Below are 16,181 nucleotides of genomic sequence, written 5' to 3' on the forward strand. Positions count from 1 at the left end.
GGGGGGAGGGGAGACAAGATGGCGGCGGCGGTAGAGGGGCTGAGGCGGAGGTGAGGCGCCGCCGGACCGGGCCGCCCGCGTTGCTGCATGCCGGTAAGGCGGCGGGGTTGGGCGCGGCGCCGTGCCTCACTCCCCGGGGGCGCCCTGTGTCCTCCTGCGCGCGGGGCGGGGGGCGCCCTCCGGGCCGGGCATGGGACCGCCGGGGCATCCCCTCCCCCTCCCCCTCCGAGCTCGGTGGTGCTGTCAAATGTGGACCCCCCCCTTCCCAAAAAAATAATAAAAAAAAAATCCTTAGTGCAAGAAGTACGGCCCGTGCCGGGGCGAGTTTCATTTCCTTATAATTATATTCGTTAATTGCTGCGTTGAGTTTTGCTCCGATGCAGAAAGGAGGGGGGGCGAGTCGGAGAGGGTCCACGCAGGGCAAGGGCAGTGAGACATGACGCGCGGGAGAGGCAGAGGGGACCAGGCCAGTTTATAATATGGGTTTCATAGACACTAGGGCTGGGAGGGAGCTCGCTGCATTGTGGGGTCCAGCCCCGGAAAGGGGACTCATCCCGGGGAGAGAAGACTGAGGGGAGTTGAATTGTGGCCATCGACTCCCTGTGGGGGGGGCATGAAGAGGATGGAGCTGGGCTGTCCTCAGTGGGGGCAGGTGACAGAGGAGCAATGGGCTCACGTTGCAGTAAGGGAAGTTGAGGTTGGATATTAGGAAACACTAAGAGGGTGGTGAAGCACGGAGAGAGCCATCATGGGTGACCCAGAGTGGTGCTGGACTCTCCATCCTTGGAGATGTTTAAGAGGTGGCTGGAGAGCCTTGGCTGGGATGATGCAGTTGGGGCTGGTCCAGCTTGGAGCAGATGTGACCTCCTGGGTCCCTTCCAGCCCTCATTTTCTATGAGTCTATGAATAATTGGCACTTAGTGTGTTAAAATATCAAGTGTATGCTGGTGGGTGTACACACGGGCCGCTGTCCATTCGGAACTGGGTGTGCAGTAAGGAAAGGTTTGGGAACCTCTGCTTTAGCTGTCTTTGGTCTCCATTCCTATGGCCCAAAATTAAAAGGGGGGTGGAAAAAAGGGATAGATAGTCAACAAACATTTCTGTTATCACTAGTGGCAAGTATTGGTTTTCATCGGCAGCAGCCCCTCGATTGGAAGATGATCCGCGCCTCAGCTCATAGAAGGGTCTTGGGGTGACTGCAGAGTCCAATCTTGGAGCCCCAGACCCAGCCGCAGAAGCTGCAGGTCTTTCCGCTGGGGAGGGGAGGCTGTAGGCTAGGATTTGGTTTTCCCCTCACTTTTTTCATGGGGTAGCATTTCAAACCTGAGAGGCTGCAGATAACTGCTGGAGCTGAAGTAGGAGTTTTAGGGAGTTTTAAAAAGTTATGTATTACTTATTTATGTAATCAGTACAGGCTTCTGTTTGTGAGGAAGAGTTGCACAGTGTTGTGGAGCTGAAGAGGATTTTGCATTTGTTTTATTTTCTGTTGTGGGCTTCCATTTGTGAGGCAGAGTTGCACAGTGTTGTTTTTGCACTGGGTTTCCTTATCGTACCGTGTGACAGTGCCAAACAGCCATCATTTGGCAATGGCTGTGGTGTAGGAGCCTGAATGAAGTTGACCCTGTGGGTATGTTCCAGTTGCCTGTAATAAGGACTAGGTCAAAGGCTGTTGGGTTTATACTGCTGTGTACAAACTCAGTGTTCTGCCACTACTCCTTAACTAAACAGTCATGAGCCTTGGAGAGGAAGTATAAAATATTTGAAGTGGATTTCTAGTCAGCTGAAATCTAGTTTATATGTTAGGGGATGGGAGAAGTTGAAGTTTATTCCTGGGCAGAGAAAATTTAGAAGCATGGAGCCTCTTAGCTGTTCAGGGGCAGTTTTGGGAAGATGTGGTTAATTTTTCTTGCTGCACTGTAGTGTAGAAGCCTATACTTTTCTATGAAGTAAAAAGTTTGATGTAAATACATCTAAGAAGATACAATATACCCTGTTCTTTTGAAAGTGTATGATATTTCAGGAAGAGCATAGACCAACTGGAGATGCTTCCTCAGCCTGACAAAGGGTCTTTGTACCCAAAAGCTTGCAAAGAAGAATTTTTCCAACTATCTGAGTTGGTCTAATAAGAGATATCAGATTTACCCAAATAACCTTGTCTGCCTTTTGCATGACATTTTTCATTAATGCATATTGAGATGTATTACTGATGCACAGGAGCGAGCATCATTAGGCGCTTTTTTGTCGTTGAGTTGCAATTTATATTTAGAAATAAAGAGAACACTTCAATTGAAGTGTTCATTTCCTGTTTAGTCCCGTGTATTTGGTTCGTTAGAATCCAATCCAATCCATAATAGTTGAGCAGAATTGCTTTGAATGTATTATGACGGCTTTGTTCTAGTTTAATAGGTCAGAATATACTGTATTCTTCTCTGCTTTCTTAAGAATATAGTCTAAGCATGCTCAAAACTCAAACAAAATACGTTGTCAACCTTTCAAAGTCATCTTGGCTTAGAGCGAAGTCTGATGCAAGCTTTTCCGTATTTGATATTTTAGTGCTGTATGTAGTAAATTTCAGAGGATGAAGAGCTCGGAGTGGCTTCAGGTTCTATAGCTGTCCCTGTACCTCCTTCCCCTGCTCCCCTGTTGTGGTTTTATAATTGCATCTTCCTCTTTTCTTAAAATATTTATCTTCCCTGTTATTGTGTACATGAGACATGCTTGTAAACAGGGGAAAGCTGACTTCAGATGGCTGTCAAATGAGAAAGTAAACAGTGAAAGAAAATATTTTTCTTCTACCTTTTAAGTTACAGTAAAGTTACATGCTACTTTCACATAAAGTTTTTTGTTTGTATGAAGTTGCTCAGGTAGTTCTCTTTTCAGTGTTGCTCTTAACTCCCTTTTTAAAATTAGTACCATCTAGTCTTTTTTTTTTTTTTTTTTTAAAAGCTCCAAGCCATTTTTATTTGTCTTTAGTCAGCCTTCCCTTTTGTTTTAGTGCTTGCTTTCTTGTGTGGCCAGGATATAACTAAGCTTTTATTACACAAAACTTATTTTAAAATTTAAGTATTGCTGAAGTGGAAATTGAAGCATTATGCATGCACAGTACAATTGTTAGCAAAGGCTGCTAACCCAATAATAGTTTCATAATGTGAAGAATCATTTCCTGGATACTAATCTCGCAGTGTTGAACTCGCTTGTGAAGTCTAGTCAAATCTGAACCAATGTCACATGAAAAACTAAAAAGTTAACTGTAGGTGCCATTTAGTCCCTTTACTGTCAGTGAAGCAGATGAAAATCCTGACCTATGCACATTGCTGTCTGTAAATATTTAGGTTGGGCTATTTCTAAATTATGCAAATAGTCAGGAATGTGTGGAATACATTTCCCACTTATAGTCTAACTCCCTCTGCTTCTCTGGCTGGTGATGGTGCTGTGTGATGCTAAAATCCCTTTGCTGCTGTAATTTCTAGCAGTTGTTCTACTGAAACAAGCCTGAGGTCATGTGGACCCTGTGGAGTTTCCATTTGGAGTGTTAGCCTGCATGCTAATAATTTCAGTTTACCTTGGAGCCAAGTACCTGAGGATGCCGAAAGGAAAAACATACATGTCCTTGAATCACTCTGTGTCCAAACCATGCAACCAGTGGTGCCACTCCCAGTCTGATCTGATATGATGTGTGTGTTTCTCAAGGCTTGAGGAGGATGTTGGTCAATGTGGTTTTTAAAGTGACTGACTCCTCCCCTTTATGACTTTGATGGTTATTGCAAAATTGAGTCCTTATATCTGTATGAAGGTGCACCTGGCAACATCTGAAAAATCCTATTGTGCAACAGCTTGGAACAAGTCAGAAACTGCGTACAGGCAAAACACTAATGCCTGTACAAGCTGCTGACCAGGATGCACAAATCCTGGGTTCAATGACTGATCAACAAATACCAGGCTGAAAATAAAAAATAGTTATCTTTCTCATAGCCTTTTTAACACTTAGAAAAGCAAAGGGACTATCCAGGAACAGAACACTTGCCTATTTTGGTCTTTTGAGGTTTTCTTAAATTCTTCTTTGCTTCCATTCTGCGAGTTGTATCTCATGTTGTACTTCAGAGGAAGTGCATTTGGTTAATTCCGTCTAAAAGCCATCCTGGAGTGATGTTGAGATGTATGCATCCCTTGGGGGAAAGAGTGGAAAATAAGCCCTATATAGTTATCCTGCGGTAGGGAAATTGATTTTGATACACTGTGGATTGCAGAGTTAAGGAAGTTAGTAGAATTCCAGGAGAGAACTTGAAGCTGCTTTCATGAAAGGAAACAGCTTTCCGATCCATTTATGAAAGTGTTCTCATTTCATAACAGCTGATGTTTCCTGTGCCTGAAGGGTGATTGCACCTGAAAGCTTGCAAAGAACTTTCTTCCAACTACTCAGTTGGTCTATTAGAAGATATCACATCTACCCAGAGAACCTTGCCTGTCTATGTCCATAGACCAACATGGCTAAAACAAAAAACCCAGTTCTCATTTCAGGGTAGCTGGCTTACAGAGTAAAGTGTTTTAATTTGTATCGAGCATTGGATTAAATAGTTATTTCTTCATCTTACATGTGGGAAGTTATGGATACTGGTTTTATTTAGAAGCATTAGAAGTTTAAGTTTTATAGTTTCACTACAGCTTTAAAGCATCATTCAACAAAATAGTGGGTAGAGTTGCAGAGCAGGTTGTGGTTATGTACCAAATTAACAGTACTAGAGTTATGAAAACATTCTGGGGAAAAGCACACTGTAGCGGGTTTGGGGGTTTGCTCAGCCTTTACACTTCAAACAATTCATTATTTCCTGGGCATATTTGCCTCTCAGGAACCATCATCAACATAAGTCAGTACTCATTAAGTTGACATAGCCCTTACAGGGTGCACTCACAGTCCTGATTCTACTGTGGCCCCAAGAAGATGCCTCCAGCTCATTGCTGCTTCCTCCTCACTGTAGTCTCTTTTCTGCCTGCCCTGACTCCAGTCCTGTAGGGGTGCAGCTGCTTCCAACTTCGCAGTCTTTAGACCCCTTGAGACTCCTCTTTCCTTCCTGTCTATCCCTGGGAGTCTTTTAACTTCCTGTGGCCAGCTAATTATCTTTCTCGGCTAGCCCAGTTCTCCTAGGCAGCTCGTAATCACTCCCAACTGTCTGCAGCTGGGCTGTAGCCCATGCAAATCTGCACAGTGCTACAGCTGAATGTGTACAATCTGCTGCAAGGCTCTGCCAGCTAGCCTGCTACACACATTAAAAAGGAAAAATAGTATCTCCTTGTTTGGTATGTATTATAGAATCTTATCTTGGATGCATATATTGTTTTTAAATTTTAGTTGACAGTGTTTTGAAACATTGGCCATCCATGTCACGGAAGTAACGTTTTGGTCATATTTGTCACAAAATCCAAGTAAAGTAATGGTTTAACTGGGGAGTTCCGGTCAATGTTTGCCACTATATTTTTCAGTAAATGAGCATCTTTGACAGCTTAGACAGTAATGCCTATATTAATATAAGTGCTGATGCTTTGTTGTGGTCTGTGAAGGAGAACAGGTACAGCCACACAGAGTCCTACTCTGGAACATTGGATAGATGAAGCATTTCCCTGTACCAGTCAGCTTTGTGATCTGGTTCTAGTTTGCAGTTTTCAATGGCTACACTGGAGTTTGTGGTTCAGTCTTCAAAACAGCATTGTATCTACCTGTGGATGTGTTCTCTGTTGGGCAATGAATGTCCCAACTACAGTAATAAATATAGTAAATAGAAGTAACTTTTTTGAGATGATTTAGACTAGAGTATCTTAATAGAAGCATAAATATTTTCTTACATACACTTGAACAAAATATTTAAAGCAATTAGGTTGTATTGTATTTATTTAGGCCTTTGTTTTTCTTGGAGCTTGGTGGAACTGAAATTTTATTTTCTTTCTGTGTCACTGTGAACACTTAAGTGCTTGACAAATGACATGCAAAGGCATGTCAAGGTAGGTCTATGAGATCTCTTGCTAGGACATCTGTCATCTAGTTAGCAGCAGCTACAGTAAAGGTTCTGGGGTTTCTTCACTCTGAAAATATAGATTTAGACTTAATAGGATTAGCATTTTTTAAAAATATTAACTTAATAGAAGGAGCATGACATGCTGTGTATGCAGTATTAATGTATGTGTAGTTGTAAAAAGAAAGTTAAATGGAAGTTCATAGGAAAATAGATCTAGACGAGACCTCATGATATTATCTCGTCCAGCCCCCAGCTCAAGGCTGGATCATACCTGACTAAAATTTCTCTCCAGAAAGCTGGTAAAGGCAAAGGCATGACTGCTACTTTTTTCAGTCTCTTCCAAGTGTTAGAAGAGGGCGTGACTCTCAAAAGACTCATATAATCTGGGATAGTGTTTTGGACAATATTGGGCCAGTTTTGAGTGAGATGGTAAACTTAGTCACCTTGTATAATTTCTCCTAAACTGCAATTTTCTTCTGAAGTGTTCACAACTTATGATGTATAGGGTGAGTGCTTTCTTTTAATAGTGGTGAGTCAAAATCCTTTTATTGTTCAAGTTCAAACTCTCTTTACAATCTGCTACTTCAAATATTACTTTAAAAGAGATTAGGGTATGGGAAGTGGGATATTTTATGTGGGTATATGGGGTATTTTACATGGAAAGTGGGTATGGAATATTTTACAAACTCACCAGGGGGGACCAGCAAGAATTGGGGGAGGCTCTGTTCCCCCAGGCACCACCCGAGGTTACTAGGAATAACAGCCACAAATTGTTAGAGAGAAGGTTCAGGCTGGACATCAGGAGACATTACTTTACAGTTAGGGCTGCCAGGCTCTGGAACGGGTTCCCAAATGAGGTGGTACTCTCTCCTACCTTGGGGGTCTTCAAGAGGAGGCTGGACAGATATTTGGCTGGGATGATATGACCGTGGCACCCATTCCTGCCCGGGGCAGGGGGTTGGACCTGGTGATCTGTTTAGGTCCCTTCTGACCCTAAACATTATGAAACTATGAGGTGGATGAAGGCTGGGAGAATGGTGACCATGCAACCAATTTCCTGCATGTCTAAGTCATTTAAAAGCAACTTTAGTTGGCAGTGGCTTATCAATAGAAAAGTATAAATATAAGCTGAAACTTATTTTTATATTTGTCCAAGTTCCTGAACAGTACGTCATAAAAGGAGATACCTTTGTACACTGTATTGATATGGAGTTTGAAATGGTTTCATTTTCATTTGGGTTTAGAAGATCTGGGTCAATTAGATGTGTTCTGGTGCAAGTTATTGTAAATTTTAGAATGTGGTCCGAGTACCTTCATTTTCTGTGTTAGCCCATTTGCAGGCCCAGCTTCTAACATCCCCTTCATGAGAACTCCTTTTCTATAGTGTCCTTAAGTTACATGTTGGTTCCAATTTTAGAATCTAATTAGAGTAGAAGGCTGGTTCTGAGGAGACCAGGAGATGCCTGAAATGTCTTTGGGATGAAAGATTCTACTATTGTCTGCTTTTCACGTGAAATGTGTTAAAACTAGAATGCTTTACTATATGCATTGTCTCATTGCTCATTGGTTGTATCTAACTTGTCACTTAGCCTAATCATAGCCACCTAGGCTGCTGACAGATGTGAAAAAACAAAACAGCACTTTACTGGAAGAAGAAGCGCATTAATTTGACCTGGCTCCCCCACATCTGTATAGATCAGGGGCAGGCAATTATTTTGGGAGGAGGGCCGCTTACTGAGTTTTGGCAAGCCATCGAGGGCCGCATGACAGGCAGCCAGGGGCAGATAAATACTAATTTTCAAAATTTTTTAGGGGCCCCATGGCCTGGCAGGCCACATTTTGCCCACCCCTGGTATAGATCATGCACTCCAGCAGGCCTTTTTCGCTGCACTGTGCTCGCCTTCTAGTTTTGTTGTGCCTTTCCTTGGCTAAGGAGAGCTGAATGGGAGTTACTTCAGAATCCTTCAGGGCCACCCCTTGATAAGCCAAAGGGATGGCTTGAGGGATGAAGTGTTTTGTCCTGGGGCTCTCTCTGAAACCAGAAAATAAGAAACTAAAAAAAAATCTGCATGCTGGCTCTTGCCTCTTGCATACTGGCTCTGTTAATGTTTACCACTGCTTGAGAGATGCTGTTCTACAGGCAGCATATTTTTCTCAAAGCAAGAGGGATGGCTGATTAGATACTAATAAGCAGATGTTAATACAGCTCTAGAAACAGGTTGTACTTCAGACAGTCTGAGGCCTAAATTACTTGAGCTTTCATATGACTTTCCATTTGGAATACAGTGCAGTTTCAGCTAACCTGGACATCACATTTCTATTCATATGAGCTGTTTTATATAAGATCCTAAATTACAGCTCTGAGATTAGAATAGAATTTTGCTTGATTAAAAACATCTGTATACTGTACTTCCCTGATAACTTTCTTGGTAGAGCATTAATTTGGTATTAATTCATGTCATTGCTGTTAAGGAACTATGACTTGTGTCTGTTTCAAACATAACTTAAAAATCCTGAATTGTACAACCTGCAGCAAGGACTCAGTTTTTTGGAATTGCAATAAAAATCTGTTCTGAACTGCATTTTAAATAACTTATGTTGAAACAGTATTTATTAAATAATTCAGAAATATATCAGAGTATGTTTTTTAAAAATAATGGGGCAGTTTGATCATCAAAACTATTTATTTATATGTTAGAATGCTATATTTTAGATATTGTTTTTTTTCCAGCCTTAAAGCAGCTGACAAAATTGTCAGCGTTCCATATTTGGTGATAATGGGTTACAAATGACATCTTGTTTTGACTGCTATAATGCTCTTTGACTCCTATCTTTCACACCATTGGCTAAACTAAAGCCTTTAGTGCTTCCTTTTCATATCACATAGAATGTGACTCAGATATTGGAAATCCTAATCTGTAATTTACGTGTCTGATGGTCATTTAGAAATAAAGCGATGCCACGCCATGAAATGCACATGTAACCTCTAAAGCTCTTAACAGGCTATTACTAGGTGATCTTTGGCTTTGGTAATCATTTTTTGAAAGGTTCTTCTCTTAGAGATTGTAGTAAAAGAGCACCCTGCGATTGAAATATTTCAGCAAGGTTCTCCATGTTACTAGCATTGATGCAAATGCATCATGTTTGCAAGACTTGTCCCACTGGACAAATCTGCCTTGTAAAGCACAAGTGTCAAACTCGCCCATGCCCTGGGCCAGATCCAGACCATGCGACTCTTTGTGGGACTGATCTAGACCCAGCAATGGGGCCCATGGCAGGGCAAGCGGCAGCAGAGGAGGCACAAACAGCGATGGTGTTAGAAGTGGTGGAGGCCGAAAGTGAAACAGCCATGAGCCGAGTGACCACAGGGTGAATGGTGGCAGGCCACAAAGCCGCAGACCCAGCAGTCGTGGGATAAGTAGCCACAGGGCAAATGGAGCTGCGTTGCCACCGACTGTGCTTGCCTGTCTGTTGCTGATGGGCCCCATAGCCACGGATTCTGTGGCAGGTCCCACTCCCTATTGGCCCTGTCCCCAAATTCCACCGGCAGAAATCTGGATGTGACCCTTGGGCCTTGTTTGATGCCCCTTTCAAGCAGTCTGCTGCTGGAGGGCAGTATGTGGCTATACAAAGTCACCCACGTCCTTTCAGAAAGAGGGGAATGAGAATCCTTATTTTATCTAAGAAAACATTAGGACTCAGGAGAGGGTCAGGAAATGAGAGATGCTATTACTGTGAATACATTGAAGATCACTGAGAGAGAAGCAGAGTATGCTTGTGCTTGCTTTGTGAGCACAAGTCCTGTTGAGCTTAGTGGATTGGGGACAGTGTTATTCCCTAAGAGTTTGAACAGCCTGCTTCATTGTAACGAGGACATCAGCTTAATTTTGTGGTTTAAGAAAAAAGCTGAGCTTTTGAGTAGTACATAAAGTAACTTCCTATGTGGATTCAAGCAGTACTTTTAAACATCCAACATATGTATAATATAGCTCTATCTTTCTGTACAAAGCCTGCAGTTAAGAGTAAAGGTTTTGTAGTTTGCTTATCACATTCTTGACTGTGTTTATGTTCTTCACATTGCAGCTCCTTGGGAAAATACAGGAACTTTTGGAGGTTTATTAACACTTGTTTCCTGATAAGCCATGGTACTCAAACGTGCATTTGAATTTGATTGGATTTGCTATAACAGTGCAATTCAAACGGTTTATAAAATGTGCTCCTGAATCCCTGATCAGTATGCATGTTCCTAACGTTGCTGTAAGGAAATTTCCTGCTTCAAACCCTTGTTTTCTACTGGTCCCAGTAGCTGCATGCTGGATGGGCTTCAGGGGCATTTAAAAATATGTTTAAAATGCTCTACAGGATCAGTGTTGAGTTGTAAAAGTCATCCTACCCCATGCATTTTCCTTCTGCTCTACTCAAATGGGTGCTTATTATATTGTCTCGTTCTGCTTCCAATTACTTTTGCCTTAGGAAGAAAGCAACTGTGGCTTTTTGTGCATGCATTTTTTTTTTTTTGAGAGAGTTGTTTGATTGGTTCAGTGCTGAGGCCATCTGTGTAATCATTTGCTTGATACTTGCCAGTTCTTGATTCATCAGAACCTTAATTTGATGGCCCCCTGTGGTAGATTGGAAATGTTTGTTTTCTTTTCCTGCCTTTTTTTTCTTCTAGATAAAGCCTTATAAACTGGTGAAGGAGTAAGAGCATTAGCGGGTGGGTAGGGAGATGTTTACAATATAGACTTAGTTACGTATTTAATTTATTATACAGTGCTTAGAGCTAAGGATTGGTGTAGCATAATTTGCATAATTTAAGCAAATAAATGCATCTTGTGTTAAAGAAACATTGTTTCCAAGCATCTTAAAATAAGGCAGACTGTTACATACCACTTCCATTCTGTTGTCAAGCAATCACTACAGCTGAATGAGTGACGCATTCTAGCACAGAAACTGAAACTGGAATTGCCCTTTATAAAATTCTAGTCAAATTTGTTCTTGATACTGAAATGGTGACACTGGATCAAAAAGATGAGGAAAGCTTTGTTTCTGATGAAGAAAACTGTTGCTTATGGAAGCTTATACATTTCTGATTTAGTTGATCTATAAAATGCAACTCTAGCCTGCCTTTGGCCCAAGAGGGGAATTTTGATGAAAGTGAGTTGCTGGTAACTAACATTCATTTATAATTTTCCTTAGGTCTAGCCTTTGTGGAGTGATTGACTGGAATAACTATTCTGTTTTGGAATAAGCTGGTTTATAGTGTATAGAGAATTTAACTACCAAATAACTTTACATTGAGCTTGGCCTACATTTTTAGGAACAATATCAATAGATGTAGTGGGGAAGAGAGCACACTTGAGTCTTGCTGCTTTCTAGACAGATGAGGCGCTTTGGGTAAATCTGATATCTTTTATTAGACCAACTCAGAGAGTTGGAAAAAATTCTTCTTTGCAAAGCTTTTGGGCACAAACACCTGGCTGCCTTCTAGGTACTTCATTGCAATATGCTCATGTTTTCCAGCAGTTCAGAGTGAAATACTGCATAGAGTTGTCATTGTGGAAATTTAAAGGTCGCTTATGGTATTTGGGAAAATATGTATTAGTCAAATCTGCAGAAGCCAAAATGATCCAGTTGATTCTGTATCTACCTAGGCAAGAAATGGTATAGGAGGAAGATTAAATAAAACTTGCCCACCTAGCCACAAACTATAATTTTCCCCATTTTTTGAGAGAAAAATGCAAATACTCTCTGTAATTTTAAAGCACTACTTCTCTCAAGCTATTGCAGTCAATTGTGAAATACTACACTCAACTTTTAACAGTAAGAATGACATGTAGTAGTTCTATTGCCATTCTATGATTTTTTTTTGAGAATTGGACTGAGAATTCTCAGTAGTTTAAATGGTTGTTTTTCAAGCTGTCTTCAATAAAGGTTTAAATTTGCTGTCTCCATATCCACTTACCTCTGTCCCTTGCCAAATAATTTTATTTTAAGCCCAGAGGTCAAAAAACTTTTCTAGCAAGTTGCATTGTAATATTTGTACGCATTTTGCCTAAAACTCTAGCTCTTCTTTAGAGGTGGAATGAGTATTCTAAAAGTCTGATAAATACTATATTGATAAGGACTTAATATTTTAGGGTCTTTGAAGTTAAGAAGAGAAAGAAACCCAACATCATCCTATTAGTTCTTGGACAACAGAGTATTCCTAGTGGGGCCCCAGTTCTTACGATGTGACTAATGAAAGGGGCAACACATTGTTTATAGCATCTATTAATAGGGCTTGGTGTATGCCCTTTTAGCTTGTTTCTTAATAGAAGTAAGCATAAAAATTGCTCTCCCAACCCTTTGAAGATTGTTGTTCCGACCTATGTGAGACTAAAGTCCTCATGGGTAGCTGAATATTTTTAGCAGCTTTGTCACATAAAATGGGAAAAGTGATATAAATGTCTGGATTTACAGCACGGGAGCAATAGCTTAATTCAGAAAAAATGACAAATGGCATTCTGTTAACTTGTCACAGTAGCGTCGCAGATACCCACCTCTGAGAAATGAGACCTAGCACTAAATGGCCCCAGCACAGGTGAAGGATTGAAAGCAATCTTTAGCCATTTAAGGACTACCTTTTTATTTTCCCTGCATGACTGGGATGCATTGTATGCTACATCGTTTTGGGCCAGCCTTTTTGGCAGGTGTGCCACAAATTAAGCCCTGTACCCTCCCTGACTGCCACTCTGATCCCTTTCCCCTGCCCACTCTGCTACTGTGCTTTCTGCTCCTCTCCTGATTTCTGCTCTTTGCCCCATCTGCTGCTATGCTGCCAACCTGTTCCCCAGTCTGCTGTGTGCCACAAACAGAAGCTGCCCATGCCACTTTTGGCCTATTCTGCAGGTTGGTTGCCCCTGTTATGGATCTTAACAGGATTAACTGCCTTAACTTTCTGAAGTTAACCTGTTCCATCTTTTTCTGTGTGCTATGAAATGAATATTTTGAGATTCTTAGAGTTCTTGCAGATGAAGTGCAAAATAATTTAAAGTGTGTTTAGGAACCTATCTACTGAGCAGTTCCTAAGTTACGGTGAAGCAGAAATTGTTTGGCCATGTTTGTTAAGGGATCTGTAGCTAAATAGTCCCACTATTCTGTAATATGTAGTAGGGAAGTTCCTAGTTATAAGGCAAGGGGATTTGAAATGGATCAGTGAGAGCCCAGACTACCTGTAGTTTAACTGAAATTCTTCGTAACTATTCACAAAAACAGCAATTTTATGACTTCAGTGATAATGAGGCAGGAAATGGGTGACTGCAAGGTTGATATGTTCCATGAAAAATATATAACTATGGAAAAAATATGTATTAAAGTATAGAGACTGGTAACAGTAAGTAATTGTTTGTAACTATTGAGAGTTAGTACAAATGTAAACTCTAGTTTCTTCATCTGCATTATATTTCTTGGTTTTGGAAGCTAATTTTTAGACAGGGTTGGATCAATTAAGCTATTTTTAGAATGCTGTTGATTTAACAGATGTTGTTTCTATTTCCTCTTATGTTGCCCATTTTTCAGAAGCGTTAACGTGCTATTTGTACTTTAGTTGCTGAATATACTCAAACTATGATTAGCTGACAATACAGAAGCATTACCAGGGGTTGTTTCTGGCATATTTATCCACTGTTTTAGCATCCTATCAGTTATCCTACCTGTGAATATGAGAGACAGAGATTTACACATGCAACTTCTACTACATTTAATTGCAGTCATGTGTTACTGTAAGCACACAGGTAAGATCCTAACTAGACCTCTCAAGACTGTGGGTGCAGAACTGTGCTATTGAATGCAAAACCGGACTATATGAATCTGTTTTAATAAGTGGGCCCTTAAGTCTGGTCTGGTATTTACATGTTGTGATTTGATTAAAAGATGCCTTTTGAGTTGTAATAGTGTAGATTAAATCTTTCCAGTCACTGTAGTAACACTTTCTAATATTTCACTTTTCTTTCCAGAGAAGACTTTTGTTTGAAAATCCCTAACTTGGTTTCTAAAATGATTTTTCAGCTTTTCAAAGAAAATGTTTTTGAGAGAGGTGCGTATGCTGAAGGTGGGAAAAGATATCCAAGAATAATGAACCAGAAAAGCAAAATCTTTTTTCTGTGTTGTTTGGGAATATAAAGCACTGAATTAATTTGTCTTGATTACCATATGTGGAGGAAAAATGGGTTTTATAGAGTAATGGAAACAAATGATAGTGTCAGAATTGGCTTTTAACTGTTCTTGGTACAACTTGAAAGTACATGATCATGTGACCTATGTTGTTTGCTCTTTTGAGAGAAAAACGGCTATCAAACATGAAGCCAGTTATGTAACTATTTAAAAAAATACGTAAGTCTCAAAGCTTGCTCTCCTTTTACGATTCCAGTTTTACGGCTGCTTGCTTTAAGGATGAAGTGACCGGTAAGATAAATCAGGGCACTTGTTCTAGGAAGCAGCTGTATTGGGTACAGCTTATGGCGAGTGTACTACTCTGTCAGAAGGCAGGGCAGATTATAGACTGACTAAACTGGAGTGTACTACTTACTATAATGAGTATTGGAATATCACAGTATAACCCAATCCAACAGGAGTTGTTGATTAAGCAGAGTTTGATATGATCTTGGTGTTTTCCAAACGCCTTTTCATTTCTGTCCCTCAGTTTGCTCCATGACAAAATAAGGAAAATGACTCAAAGGATGTATGCAGACAAGGTTCTTTGGGTAAATGTAGTATCTTTTATTAGACCAACTGAATAATTGAAAAAAGTTCTTCTTTGCTTTCGGGCACAGGCACCCTTCCTTAGGCATAGAGACAGCCTGGTGGTCTTTGTCTTCTCCTTAGGATCTGAATAGAAACTTAAGCCAATATGCAAAATGCAGGTCTGAAAATGTAAATGCTTGGCAGGGAAGATCCAAGGGGATAGGAGTTAATAGGTGTGAGACAGGTTGGATCTCGTACAAAATGGATCTAGACTGTGCTGGGACAAGAAATGTAAAACCTGCCAACACATCTCCACCACTCCCACAATAACTACAGCTCACAAGAAAGTCATCATCATTCCTGGATCTTACACCTGCACCTCCTGAAATGTAATATATCTCATCCAGTGCACTGAATTCTGGGATGGAAACTATGTAGGAGAAACCAAACAACAACTGCATACCAGAATCAATGCACAATGAAAATCTATCAAAGACCAGAATAACCAGTTACCTGTGAGTGCACATTTCTCACAAAATGACCACAGTCTCTCTAATCTCTCAGTTCTAATCCTCAAAGGGAATTTGCAAAACACCTTTCATAGATGAGCCCATGAACTTCACTTCATAAAGGTACTAGATAGAAAAAATCATGGACTAAATGTAGACATTGGATTTATGGTGCATATAACCCTATCTGATAACCCCAGGTAACCTCCCTGTACTTTCCCAGCTGCATTTTATCACCTGTTGACATTCCCCTCTTTTGTTCATTTTCCCCTCACCAACCTGTCTCACGCCTATTAATTCCTATCCCGTTGGATCTTCCCGGCCAAGCATTTGCATTTTCACACACCTGCCACCACCCACTGCCGTGTGCTGCCGCCCACCATTGCGTGCTGCCGCTGTGGGGCTCCACGGCCTGCTGACAGACCTTGCACCTGGTCAGTCGTGCACCGCCTGTCAGCAGCCCGCAGGGCGGTGGGTAGCGGTGTGCAAACACCCCCCTGCTCCGTGTCTGGCTCCATGTGCAAGCACCCCCCTGCTCACATCCAGCCACCACCATTAGAAGGGGTACAGTTCTTAAAAAAGGTTGAAAACCCCTGCCTTAGACTAACATGGCTACGACCAACATCCTTAAAGGATGTATGGTTGATTAGCAAGTGTTGGGAGACTAATTCAGAACTGCCTGAATGGTACTGTGAAACAAGGCAGCACCTGGCACTTTCCTTCCATAGTTGCAAAAACATGTTAAGGACCAAAATTCATATAAATAGTCCTTATTCATGGAAGTGAACGTAAGCAGGGGAAGCAGGATAGTCCAGTGAATAGAGTGCTGGAATGTGATCTAGGAGGCTTTATTCCTGACTCGGCCACTGACTGCCTGGGTACTCTTGGATGTGCTACTTAATCTTCCTGTGACTCTGGTTCATCCCGTGTAAAATGAGGATAA

General features: G+C 41.2%; 1 protein-coding gene across 4 annotated transcripts in view; it reads left to right on the forward strand.

Annotated features, from left to right (window-relative positions):
• The first annotated feature begins 6 nt into the window (after window positions 1-6).
• Window positions 7-16,181, forward strand: part of NCOR1 (nuclear receptor corepressor 1) — a 104,681-nt gene continuing 88,506 nt past the window's right edge. For all 4 annotated transcript variants that reach the window (XM_019511208.1, XM_019511209.1, XM_019511210.1 and 1 more), the window contains exon 1: window positions 7-93. The gene's annotated coding sequence lies outside the window, so the exon portion shown is untranslated. The remainder of the gene's footprint in view (window positions 94-16,181) is intronic.

Source organism: Gavialis gangeticus, unplaced genomic scaffold (genome assembly GCF_001723915.1).
Source record: "Gavialis gangeticus isolate Ggan-Ray unplaced genomic scaffold, GavGan_comp1, whole genome shotgun sequence".
Taxonomy (NCBI): Eukaryota; Metazoa; Chordata; order Crocodylia; family Gavialidae; genus Gavialis; species Gavialis gangeticus.